This window comes from Calonectris borealis, chromosome 3, assembly GCF_964195595.1.
Source record: "Calonectris borealis chromosome 3, bCalBor7.hap1.2, whole genome shotgun sequence".
NCBI classification, from domain to species: domain Eukaryota; kingdom Metazoa; phylum Chordata; class Aves; order Procellariiformes; family Procellariidae; genus Calonectris; species Calonectris borealis.
In genome coordinates this window covers 30125768-30139320 of record NC_134314.1, presented here as the reverse complement: position 1 = coordinate 30139320, position 13553 = coordinate 30125768, and the positions used below count along the sequence as shown (strand labels likewise).

The window sequence follows — 13553 nt, the reverse complement described above, 5'->3', positions numbered from 1 at the left end:
TTTATCAGTGTCTCTCTGATAATGATTCATTTGGAAACACATATTAGAACTAGATTTTTCAGAAATAGTTTGAAGCTTAATGGCTAAGCCTCGTGAAGTTTTCCACAAAAATATACCATCCATCATGTAGCTATACTGACACCACTCAGGTGGATGTCACAAGCTGTCCAAATTTTTCACTTTTTGCTGCTATATAATAAACACTCATATCCCAATTTAGCGGACTTTGTCATAGCTACTTCATAATATTACCTTTCAAAAATATTCCCTTGCCATAAAAAAAAGTTTCTGAGATAATATGCCAGAATATAATAAAACAATAAAAGTTTATAATTTCCTACACATAATTTATCTCCCCTTGGTATTTTTAAGACTTGGATTTAACAATATTTAAGCTGACCAGAGAAAATTGATTTTTTAAAAATACAAACTTCCATTAAAATAACAGCTAAAAAAAATTCCTGCAGCATACATCGGCTCATCTCTTTGCACAACGTGAGTAGTATTTACTCCATGAGGTAGAACTAAGCCTTATAAAAAGGGGAGGTCACAGAAGTAATGCAGATAATAATTACAGACTTTTTGGAGCTTTTGTTTTCTTGGAAACGCATTACCACTGTGTTGAATTACTTCAGTTAATTATATTGAATTAGATCTAGCCAACATGGTTTGTAGTTAGGTGCCCTTTCAGCTGCTTGAAATTCCTGAGGGTTTGCAAATGTAAAATGCACATAAAACTGAATGACTGAGTAACAGCCAATGACAGCTGAAAAAAATCGAGGTGTTCAGAACTCCATATTTATATGTACAATCTTTAAAGCTAACTACAGAAATTAAAAGCAGAAGCTACTTGGTAAAGCAAAAAGAGAGCTGAGTAGCAGTGTCATTGTGGGCTACACACTAAGTGTAAAGACCACTCAAAGTTAAATTATTCCAAGAAATACAAAATCCAGGTTTTCAAGATCTCCCTTACGGTGTGTCCCGAACTTCAATTTATTAAGCAAAACAAACCATGAATTAGTGGTGTTGAAGAGATGCCATATGTTTACCATCCTTACATTTAATCCTACAATATTTCCACTCTTTAGCGACGTTACCATCCATTTTTATAAAAGCAAATGTATAGAAATTACATAATGGATTAACAGCCACATAAAAAACAACACCACAACCACAATTTGTGTGGTACAGTTGTTGTCATCCCATGTTCCTGTCTCCCCTTCCTCACTTTTATGCTTTAGTCTGCAGGCTATTTCTACTAACTCAACCTACACTGCACAGAGTGCTCTTCTTCCAATCCCTCACCTTGTGGCTATAACAGGTCTCCATTGTACAGACCATATAGAAAGCACATTCGCAATCACATGAGCGATGGCTCTTCTTAAGCCTTATAGATATTAATTATTTGCATTCCAGTAGCAAGCAAGAAGCATAGACTCATTGCCTCAGAAAGAGCATCTCATCCAAGAATAGAATCTGGAAGTACCACCAGGGCACTGAATCCCCCGGGTACCACCGATGACCGCATTTTCTCCCGCACTTCCTACAGTGGGTACTATACACAAGAGTTAAACACAGAAATTGGTGATGATGCTAAGTTTGAGAGACGGGAGGAGGAGCCCGGAACAGGTCAGACCAATAGCAGGAAGAACAGCAGGGTCTAAATTGGTGTTTGTTCCTCAGGTTTGTATGGGGCAAGAAAGCATCAGCAGCTCAAGAAGTGGGAAGGGACAAGCACTGCCAAGAAGGGTCAAGGCCTAGTAAACGCGGGGCAGGGAAGGCGGTGCTGGAAAGCCAGCAGCAGCACGGCTCCGGGCAGGGAACCTGCGGCAGTCCCGCACGGACGCCGGAGCAGGCGGGGACGGGAGAGGCCGCCGCAGACAGCGAGGCCGGGGCCAGAGCGCCATGTCAGGTGGCAGGGCGAGGAGCCCGGGGCCCGGCCGGCCCGGGGCCCGCGGGGCGCAGCCTCCACAAGGTCAGCGCCGGCGCCGCGGAGCCGCGCCCGGGCGGAGCGGAGCAGCCGGGGCTCGGCCGGGGAGCGCCCCCCGGGCCCGCAGCCAGACGGCGGGCCGCCTCTGCACAAGGGCCGGCGGTGGCGCCGCCTCCGCGCCCAGCCCGTGCCGGCAGCGCCGCGGCGGAAGCAGGCCGCGTCCCACCCGAGCCGACCCGCCGCGCTGGGCCCCGCCGCCAGGCCAGGCCAGGCCAGGCCAGGCCGCGGCCCCGCCGCCGCCGCGGTAGGCCCAGCCCAGCCCTGCCCAGCCGCTCGCCGCGCCCCGGCGAAGGCAGGGCGAGGCCGCGCAACGCGGTGGGCCCCTTCGTCCCCCTCCTTCTCCCCTCCCCCCTTTACCTGCCGCGGCCCGGCGGCGGTAACTCACCCTGCTCCGCCGCCCAGCGCTGCCCGCAGCCGCGGAGGAACGACGCGGCGGCCGCGCCGAAGGAAGAGAGGGCGGCGCGCGCAGCCCCGCGGCCTGTGGGAGCGGGGGTGGGCGCGGGCTTCCCCTTCCCCGGCCCGGGTGGTCCCGCCTGGCCCGGCCTGGCCTGGCCTGTCTCGGCTCGGCTCGCGGTGCCGGCCGCGTGCCCGCTGCCCCGTAGGCGCGCCCCCGCGGCGTCAGGCGAGCGGCGCCGCGCCGGGCCCGGCGCTCACGTGACGGCGCTGTTTACGGGGGGGGGGCGGGCGCGCCGCTGCGCTGCGCAGGCGCCGGGCCGCGGTGGGCTGGGGGCGGCCGGGAGCGCGGCCCCAGCGCCGCGGGGTGGCGGGTTGCGCCGGGCCGGGCCGGGCCGGGCCGGGCCGGGGGGCTGAGCGCTGTTTCGTGCCGCCTGCGGCCTCGTCCCGGTGAGGCCTGCCGCCCCGTGGCATAACTGCGCTTACGGCCCCCTGCCGCGCCAGGCCCCGCGGAGGCGCGGTCAGCGGAGCCGGCCTCCGTGGCTCAGCCGGGGGGGGGTCCCGGGCACCCTCGCGGGGGTTGGGGGCCGAAACAGCGAGAAGCGCCTAGGCGGCGGCCCCGCGGCTCCGCGGCCCGGGCCGTGCGCCTGACAGGCCTCGGCCTGCGGGTGGGTGGAGGGGGGCCGGCAGGTTTTTCCCCTTCGCCCCGTGGCACGGGGTACAGCGGGGCGCAGGCCGCTGCCCCAGCGGAGGATGGCCGGCCCGGCACCGCTCCGGGTGCCTATGTAATTCTGTGGCCTTTGTCTGGAGGTGGCAGCTGCCGTCCTCCTCGGTGCGGGCCGTGTTACACAACCTGCTTGTCGCCAACTCTTCCTGCGCGCCGGCGGCCTGGGGCAGATTCCTTCGGCGCTACATGTGCCAGGTTCATCAAACAGGAACAGTCTGCAGAGCCTCAGTCCCGGGGAGACGTGCCTCATGCTGCCTCTCTGCACGTGCATTTTCTCCCTGGCCTTCTCTTTTTCTGGTAACAATTTCTGCATGTGCGCTCTAGGTACCTGTGGCACACACCCACACAAATCCCCATCAAAGGGGCTTTTATGATTGTGTTTATCAGCTCACCAGAACCTGAAGTAATTTAGTGTCTACATAATGTTATCTAAGAAAAGGACTCTCTTTCTAGTTTGCATTATAGCATTAGTTAAATGCAACATACGTTATTCTTCTTTCAGCCGGATGGCTAGTATTAAGTGCAGTACTGGGGTTTTATTGCATATACCAAGTTTCTAATTAAATACACCCCCAAAAGAGAAACAGATTTTGAACATTATTTCTAACAATCAAATTCTAACAATCAAATCTTCTGAATGACCATATATTGACACTGCCTTTACGTATTCCTCATATTCTGTAATGAAATGCAAACATTTAATGATGTCAGAACAAAAAGAATTAACAAAAAGGCAAAGGAGTTAAAATGGATTGGGTTTGTTTCATTTTTTTCAATTCTGTTTTGGGTCTTTGAGATGCATGTTCGCTAGGGCCTTCTGTGGTGCCAAAAAGGCTGAAATACTTCAAATATTTTTCTTGCCACTATCACAGTAAGAAAGGAGGCTTTAAACTGAAGGCACAGTAACGTAGTGACGTTTTCAGCAGCTACACAGGGTAGTTGCAGCTAACACCTTTGAACCAGAAGAGTTTTTAACCCACTCGAACTTTTTTCTCTCTTTCCTTCTTAAATCACCTTTGTGCAAATCACAAGTTTTTTTTCCAATTTTCTTCCTGTGCTTTCCCAGTTTCAGAAATTTTCTCTCCTTTCCAAGGCAAGCATCTTTAAAAAAAATACTGCCTTCTTACGAACTGAGCTACTGCGCTGATTGCACTAATTTCTCCAAAGGCTATTCAGGCACAGTTTTTCATCAAGGTGCTAAACCTGTAATATATCATCGAGATGGTACTAAGAAATGAAATTACTGCCTGAAGTGAAATTCAGTTAAACACATTTGCATCCCACTGCATCGCACAAATTTTCCAGCATTCAGCCCTGTTGATCTTATTACTTTTGACACAAGCACCACACAAAGCACTGCTAGTAATCTGATCATTGTTCATTGCCCTATTCAGTTCTTTCTTTACACTTTCAAAAGTCATATAACTCCCGTGACCCATCTCAGTTTAATAGATTGTATACTTCTCTTTTGCCATGACCCATGCTGTGCCAGTCCGTTTATAGTCACAATTACCTGTCACATATATAGTGAACTTGCCCACCTGTAGCACCTATGTGGTGGTTTAATTTAACATGAAAAAAACAAAACAAAACAAAACAAAACACCACAATGGACAATTTAATAGGTACAACAGAGATCTTTGTATACAACGACAGATCAGCTGTACACAATTACAACTGCACCATCCACTATCTTTCCTAGCAGTGTTTTTATCATATCATGACTTTGCACATGAGGTATTTGGTAATAGTCCAGGTCTTGCAAGTTGTTTCTATTGGAAAGCAATGTATTTATTTTCAGGAAACAGTCTACTAGTGCCCTGAACACAAGAGAAAGCAACAGCAGCAGAAGGCAGTTTCTTTGTTTATAGTTCCAAGTCTCTTGTCAGCCACAACTCTTTCCAAGAGGTTCCTGAATGATTTTCCTTACAGCCCTCCCCTTGCCTTCCATGTTTTTTTTCTAAACAGTATTTTTGAAAATATGCCATACACAGTCAGATACTGTACTGGTCTTAAACATGGCTTGCTTTTGAGAGTTAATTACTAGTTCTCCAGTTGTCAAAATGTAGAAAGCAGTTAGATTGCCCCATACGCTTAACTGGATAAAGAAGTTACTGGGTATGGTAGCAGACTAATGGGTTTTCTCGCATGCTGCAGGGTAGTATCTGCCGCTGTCAAAAGCTGAGATACGTAGGCCAATAACTATTCAAGCAGAGTCTCGCAGGAACATCTTTTTTTGGCTGGGTACGTCCATTTGAAATTTCTCAAGATACTTGAGTTAAATGATTTTAAAACCAAAGTGTTGCATTTATTTTGTATATTACGCAACTTCTTAGAATGTCATACAAAGCAGAATTAGACCTCTGAAAGAAATTAAAGTACATCTACTACAGCAGCAGTTGCATTTATCTGCTGAATTTACAACACTGAACAAGCTTATTTTTTCCTGCTGTCTGTTTTCTGAAAAGTCATAAATACTACATTTGCACCTCTTAATAATTAGATAACTGCCTTTCATACTGCATTTGCCATGATTTTTCCCAGCGTGAACAGCAGACTGCCTGTTCACAATATCCAGGATTTGCCAGTATCAGTAATTCAGGAAGCTCCATAGTTAGTTCATTTGAAGCCGATTGGATGTAAATTATTGTGAACTAGTGTGCTGGTTTTGGCTGGGATAGAGTTAATTTTATTCATAGCAGCTAGGATGGGGCTATGTTTTGGATTTGTGCTGAAAACAGTGTTGATAACACAGGGATGTTTTCGCTACTGCTGAGCAGTGCTTACACAGACTCAAGGCCTTTTCTGCTTCTCACCCCACCCCACCAGCCAATAGGCTGGGGGTGCACAAGAAGTTGGGAGGGGACACAGCCGGGACAGCTGACCCCAACCGACCAAAGGGATATCCCATACCATATGATGTCGTGCTCAGCATATAAAGCTGTGGGAAGAAGAAGGAAGGGGGGGATGTTCGGAGTTAGGGCATTTGTCTTCCCAAGTCACTGTTACACGTGATGGAGCCCTGCTTTCCTAGAGGTGGCTGAACACCTGCCTGCCGATGGGAAGTAGTGAATGAATTCCTCGTTTTGCTTTGCTTGTGGCTTTTGCTTTACCTATTAAACTGTCTTTATATCAACCCATGAGTTTTCTCACTTTTATTCTTCTGATTCTCCCCCATCCCACTGGGGTGGAGTGGACGAGTGGCTGTGTGGTGCTCGGTTGCCGGCTGGGGTTAAACCATGACAACTAGCATCCTTAACAAAATTTAAAACTGCTAGTTCTTCAGATCTTTTCTATTTCTTGTTGTAATAAAAATTCTTTGACTTTTTCAAATGCAGAAAAATAATATCCAATAATCTAAAATTTTCTAGTACCATAGTGAAATGCACGTCTTTTTATTAAGACTATCTGATTTTGACACTATTTTTCCTTTCATTGCCCACCTTTCCTTGCTTTAGTTAGTACAGGAACTGTAACATGTTCCACTTGACTCAACTCCCACCAAGTTTAAGATAAGATCATGCTCTTTCCCCACATAAAGACTTGTTAACAACTGCTAGTCCTTGGATCAAACAGCAGTTGCATGTCATACTCTAGAAAGCAGCAGAAAACCATTCAGTTCCACAGGTGAAAGGGGCTGTGGCTTTTAAAATTAACAATACAGCTTGGTGAACAAAGACGAGTTTCTGAAGTCAAAGGATGTTTACCCATTGATTATATGACTAAGGGTAGATTTTAGTAGAGATGAAACATACAGAAGCTACAAGCTATTTATTAAGAATTATCCAACGGAATACACAGAGTCAAGACTGAAAAAGACATTTTATCCCAGAAAACAAGACAGAGTTGCAATTATTTGCAGAGATTTGTGTAAACCAGGAAAAAAAAAATCCTTGAATGAAGTTTTGGAGCACTAGGGTAAAACAAGCTATGATAGCTAGCACAAAAACAGGCCTTTGAGACTTATCTCCCAAACTAGTTTGGGCAGTTGCCTGTGGAACTGCTGCTAGAGTTACTAATCCTCTGAATACCTGAGATTTCACTCTAGAACTGTTTACCTTAATTTTTATGTTCTGTGGAGACAATCATATAGTAGTAAACGATAGCAAAAAATAATTTTATTTTGAATAAATGCTCATTTGATAATTTATCAGGGGTTTTTTTCTGTATATTTTTAAGGCGAGATCTGAGAAAGCATCAATTATTTTTAAAAAAATTATTCATATAAGTAATTTTCTATATAGAAAATAATTTTCTATAGCTTTATTCATATACATTGTAGTGTGTACATGATACATCTTGCATTAAAAATCTGTACAAGTTTTCCGTAAGGCTGGTTTCTGACTTGCAAGATTTCGTCACTGCTTTTCCAGTTGGTTGAGCATTGTTTCCTTTGCACACACGTTCTCCATTCATCTGTACCCTCTATGCCTGTTCAATAACCAGTTGTATTAAGTGGTTTTCCTGCCAACAAGTGTAATGTTGCATCAAATAGCAGGGGCACGGCCATGGTCCTAGAAATAGAGACTGGCAATATGCCTTTTTGTTGGGATTGCTGAATTGTGGGGCTGTTCTGTTGAATATCAGCGCACAAAACCAAGAGACCTTAAGGTGACCACTGTACAGAAATAAGCAAATTGTTTCTTAATCACATGATTCTACATAAAGAAAAATATAAATAAAGACTAAGGAAAAATGCAATGAAATAAATTCATTTATGAATGAAGGATATATGATACATCACTCTGGAAAGCAAAATCAAATGAAAGACCTTAAAAGATTCAAAGTTTGAATTTGATATTGCTAAAAGTCCTCCAGGCTGTTGGAGAAGAAATCTTATTAAGCACACATGCTTTAGTTTGAACTCATCTGTCTTGGACAAATGTAACAAGGACTATGCATGCCATTCTGATCTTCCTTAGTCAGCACAATTCCTGATCATATTCCAGGCTTTATGTAATACTGTTAAGTAATTATATTTCTATATATTTTTATATACTATATATAGGCTTACTTATTATGTATTATATATTTATTTTATATATATATATAAAAAAAAGTGCGGTTCCCGAATCAGTTGTTGAGAAATTCCACTGAACCTCTCTCCAGCCTTCCATTATTATCTGTTACTGTCTTCTGCTTTTTCTACCTTAAAACTGTTCTACTAAATCTCCTTCTCCAGTTTAACTAATAATTTCTCATGTGGCATAATGACCTCTCGAAAATCCATTCTGCATTTTATTCCACCTATGTATTTCCCCTCAGAATTTGTAATTATTATCACAGGCCCAAAACTGCCCTACTCATTTTTTTCCCATTCTTATGTACAGATGTTGAATTTGCTAATCTCCAGCTACATAGTACTATGTTTGCAGTCTGAATGAGTGGGAACCTACATAGCTATGCCTCACAAACATTATATGATGTGGGAGTGCTGATAGGGATGCTGGCTGTCCACCACTCAGCTCTGCAGTAAATCCATTCCTAGCTTCGGCATCCTGCCGACACAGACAGGCCTCTGTCCCCAGCGCTCCTCAGGGAGAGAGGTTGGGTATGTAGGGAGACAACTGCACTTGCATGGTTCAATCCCAGCCTGAGCCTCAATAGACGCAAAAAACTGTGCCCCTAGGTGCCTGCCTCTGACTTTGTGATGGTACACAAATTAGAATAGAATAGAATAGAACAGAACAGAACAGAACAGAATAGAATATTTCAGTTGGAAGGGACCTACAATGATCATCTAGTCTAACTGCCTGACCATTTCAGGGCTGACCAAAAGTTAAAACATATTATTAAGGGCATTGTCCAAATGTCTCTTAAACACTAACAGGCTTGGGGCATCCCTAGGAAGCCTGGTCCAGTGTTTGACCACCCTCTCGGTAAAGAAATGCTTCCTAATGTCCAGTCTAAACCTGCCCTGGCGCAACTTTGAACCATTCCCACATGTCCTATGACTGGATACCAGGGAGAAGAGATCGGCACCTCTTGCCTGTGAACTTGAAATGTGAAGAGTCAGTTCTTTCCGAATTTGGAGGTTGGCATTTTCCAGTCTCTCCAACTAGAAAATATAAAGTTCTTTGCAATTTTTTCCATGTGAAATATTCTCATTCTACATCCTTATTTCCATAAACTTTGTAGCCTTTGTCTTTTTATTCAACATTGAGGCACAGTAAAGATGGAGTTTAGGAGCAATTAAGCCAACTGGACCAGATGGGATGCATGCAAGGGTACTGTTGAAGCTGCTGAAGTTGTTGTGAGACTGCTGTCATCTTTGAAACATCATGGTGATTGGGGATGTTTCTGATGACTGGAGGAAGGAAAACTTCATGCACACCTCCAAGAAAGGCAAGAAAGAGGATCCAGGGCAATACAGACCCATCAGCCTCACTTCCTTTCCCAGGAAGGTCATGGAGCAAATCCTCCTGGTAGCCATTCCTAAGCATGTGAAAAAGAAGAGATTGGGTATAAGCCAACTTGGATTTACCGAGGTCAAGCTGTGTCTCACCAATCTGATAGCATATGATGAGATGATTGCTTCAGTGGATGAAGGGAGAACAACAGGTGTCATTTATGTTGTTAAGCCCTGCATCTGGGACGTAATAGCCCATGCACCAGTACAGGCTGGGGGTCAATTGGCAAGAAAGCACCTTTGAAGAAAGGACCTGGTGGACAAATTGAATAGAAAGATTGCATCAGAAAGGGAGCAGGCAGCAGGTCAAGGAAAGTGATTATAGACCACATCTGGAGTACTGTGTCCAATTTTAAGCTCCCCAGTACAAGAAGAATATTGACAAACTGGAGTGAACCCTGGTGAAGGGTCACCAAGATGATTAGAGGCTCGGAGCATATGGCATACTGAGAGATCTGTGTTCCTTCACCCTTAAGATGAGGCTGAGGAGGGAATTTTACTGCTCTCTCAGCTACCTAGCAGGAGGATGTAGAGAGGAAGAGACAGATTATCTTGGAGGTCACAGTTTAAAAATGGGAGAAATAGGCAAATTCCATCCAGGAAAATTCTGACTAGCTACCAAGGGAAGAGTATTCACTGGAGGGTGGTCAAACCCTAGAACAAATGTCTGGAGGAGCTGAGTTATCTCCATCCTTGGAGATATTCACAACTTGACTAGACAGGCTCCTGAATAACCTGAACTAATTATGAAGTTAGCCCTGCTTTGAGCATGGAATTAGACCAGATCACCTCCTAATGTTTTGTCCAATCTAAATTACTCTTTGTCTCTAAATGGGACAATTAGGGGATTTCCTTCAAAAACATCCTACTGCTTCAACCCAAGAATATACGATAATTCTCTCTAAAGTGGAATTAAGACTCCAGCCCACTAGAAAGTACCCTTTCCATATACGTAATTAGGTTTTCTTACACTGACACACGTTACGGGTGGTGTTGAGACTGAATGTCTTCTACTATTTGAGTATTTCTGTGTTGAGCATTCCTATGTATCTACACACTGTGGTATCTGGTTTTCTTCAGCTACGCTTTGAAAGAGTTCTCATTTGAATCAGAAATTGAAGCAGGCAACTTGATCTTCTGGCACTGTCCTGTCCTTATCGTTTCTTGTCAGACCACTATTTAACCACTGTTATCTCATAAAGATATTTTCCATTGATAAGTAACTTGTGTTGTTATTGAGATAATTAATTATCAATGCATTGAGGACATTAGACATTAGAACAATATCTTATCAAAATTAACAGCATTCATGCAGGCGACCATCAAAAGGAAAATAATGCCTAATAAGGCTTGCTGTGGTTACCTGCAGCATAAATCCAGATCAATAAAAATCAGGTCAGGTTATAATTGTCCATGTTTATTACACATTAAGAGCAGGGTACGTTGAGAGAAATACCCAGTGCTTTACCTGATACTTTGAACTACTGCACTTAGACCAGTTAGGTGAGATTTATTTAATCTGTCTGTAGATTTCAACATTGCAAACTGAATTTGCTGTTCCATGCTCCCTTTACAGACTATGCTCTCACCTTTAGAGAGCTCTTCATCTAACCTATTTTAGGTATCTCTCTTAGATTAGTTGCTCGAGAAGTGTAAAATCCCTTCCACTGAGTGTAAGGGAAGCCTCTACTCACATGTAAAAGTCAGTATTTGTTTAGATGAGTCCCTCCCAGCTGTTAAAAAAACCTACCCAAATTTCAGCCTGATTTTAAGATTTAAATTCAACTTGCGAATTATAACTATTCTTTTTATTACAGTGGTGATAACCTCAGTAGGGATTTGTACATAAATATGTACAAAAGGATAATGTTGTTCCAAACAGATTACTATGATTTCCAGTCTGACAACCTCCCCCATACTTAGAGAAAACACTTGCTTAATGATACAGCAAAATCCCAACAAATCTAAAATATTGTTTTGAGTACTACCTCTCAGTTACTATTTAAATTATGTTGCACATATTTTAAAAAAACACTGAAAACCCAGTGTTATTAATGCTGCATAGTCAAGCACTCAGAAGCTTAAAAGTGATACAGGTAAGGTCATCTATGAAACCTTAGCCTGGCCCTCTCAAGTACAAATACCTAATTACACAAGATTTTTCCCCCATCTCACTTGCAAGGATGAACAATGGTCACATGAACGAGCAGTGCTTTACTACTTTTCTTATGGCCAAAGAAAATGAGATTTATTGAATTTTTTTTTTTAGATTTAGATTTATTATTTAAGTCTAACCTAGAATTTGTACTCAATACAGAATTACACATTTTCCTACTGTTTCTTCTGCAATAACACAGATGGGTCTGATTACTTCAGAAATTACTGCTTATCTCCACAACTGTCCTCCTTATGCAAGGACTGGAATGACTGAATTTTTATGCATGGAGAACTGAAGACCAGGAAGATTAACAATCAGAAGTATTAACTAGTTTTGAGTACTCAGTCTGAAATGCTTCAGGACTGTTCAGAAATATGTAGTACTGCATAATTTCGTATATATTTAAGTACAGTTTTTACACATCGGTTGAAACTGACTGTTCAGCACTTCTGAGAATCAGATGCAAAAACATCAGTTTATACCTGATTTTGGATATCCAGTTACAGAATGTTTGGCTCTCTTTCCTCAGAATTATTTAGGGACTACATGACAGAACAATATAGAGAACCCATCAGTTTTCTGCAATAATTGCAAGATCGTGCTCTCCCTCTCCCCCTATTTCCCATAAGTATTTAACTTCTGCTACATGCTAAGGAATCCTATAAATACAACCACAATTTACAAACCGTACTCACCCAAGCCATTAGGTCCACAGCACAAAACATAGACTAGTAGACAAGAATGTGCTATCATGTAATTAAGTACTGCCACAACGTAACTCTTGAAGAAAGGACAAAGCAGTTATATAGTCATTATAAGCATCTAAAATTAGATGTAACAGTAGAGACAGTCTTCCATGCGAGGCTTTAGCCTTAACTGAAGATACAGTATTTCCATTTAAGCTTTTCTCCCCTTTTGTTTGTAAATTCATATAAATTACATAGAGCTTTATTTAACTTGCTTTACGTACTTCCATCTGCTATCTTATCTTCCCATTTTGAGTATGGTCAACATTTTAGTCTGTAAAAGCTACCAGAGTTGTTAGACAAAAGAGGAAGAGACATTTTCTGTTCCTTAGGGATTCATGTCTAAATGTGGAAACAGTTCAGAAGTTAACTTGATCTTTGCTTTAAACAGACACACACTCATTATGAAAAGTTTTTCCTCTTTAGAAATCTGTTTACTGAAATCAGCTGAAGTCAAGCCCAGTCTGAAGTTTGAAGAGTTCAAAGGACCAAGCTCCCATCACTACCATGTTACAGCTCTTAACCTAAAAACAGCCCTGCCTACCCATGTAAATCCTGTGGAGACACAGCAAAATCCAATATATGTACAGAAATCGCACTAATAATTTTAAATAAGTAAAAAATTCACAGGCATTTTACTGGTAGTTGTTTTACAGATTCCTCCTAGTTCCATGAGTGACCAAATTAGTATTTTTAACTCTATTTGGATACTAATCTGTGTTAAACAACTGCATGAAGAGGTTGTAGCAAGGTGGGTGTCAGACTCTTCTCCCAAGTTATCAAGTGATATAACGAGAGGAAACAGCCTCAAGTTGCGCCAGGGGAGGTTTAGATTGGGTATTAGGAAAAGTTTCTTCACCAAAAGGGTTGTCAAGCATCGGAACAGGCTGCCCAGGGAAGTGGTTGGAACCATCCCTGGAGGTATTTCAAAGTGGCACTTAGGGACATGGTTTAGTGATGGACTTGGCAGTGCTAGATTAACAGTTGGACTTGATGATCTTAGAGGTCCTTTCCAACCTAAATGATTCTATGACTCTGTGACTTATATTAGCTCGCTGAACTGCTCAGTTACAGAAGTTTTGTAGGTTTTGTCTTTATAATTGGTCCTAAAGTCTAGTCTATCTTGACAG

General features: G+C 43.1%; 1 protein-coding gene across 8 annotated transcripts in view; it reads right to left on the bottom strand.

The window, feature by feature from the left end:
- Positions 1-2601, bottom strand: part of PHF3 (PHD finger protein 3) — a 54247-nt gene extending 51646 nt beyond the window's left edge. For 4 of the 8 annotated variants that reach the window (XM_075145271.1, XM_075145273.1, XM_075145277.1 and 1 more), the window contains exon 1: positions 2348-2601. The gene's annotated coding sequence lies outside the window, so the exon portion shown is untranslated. The remainder of the gene's footprint in view (positions 1-2347) is intronic. The other 4 variants (XM_075145272.1, XM_075145274.1, XM_075145280.1 and 1 more) reach the window with 1 other exon arrangement.
- Positions 2602-13553: the final 10952 nt, after the last annotated feature.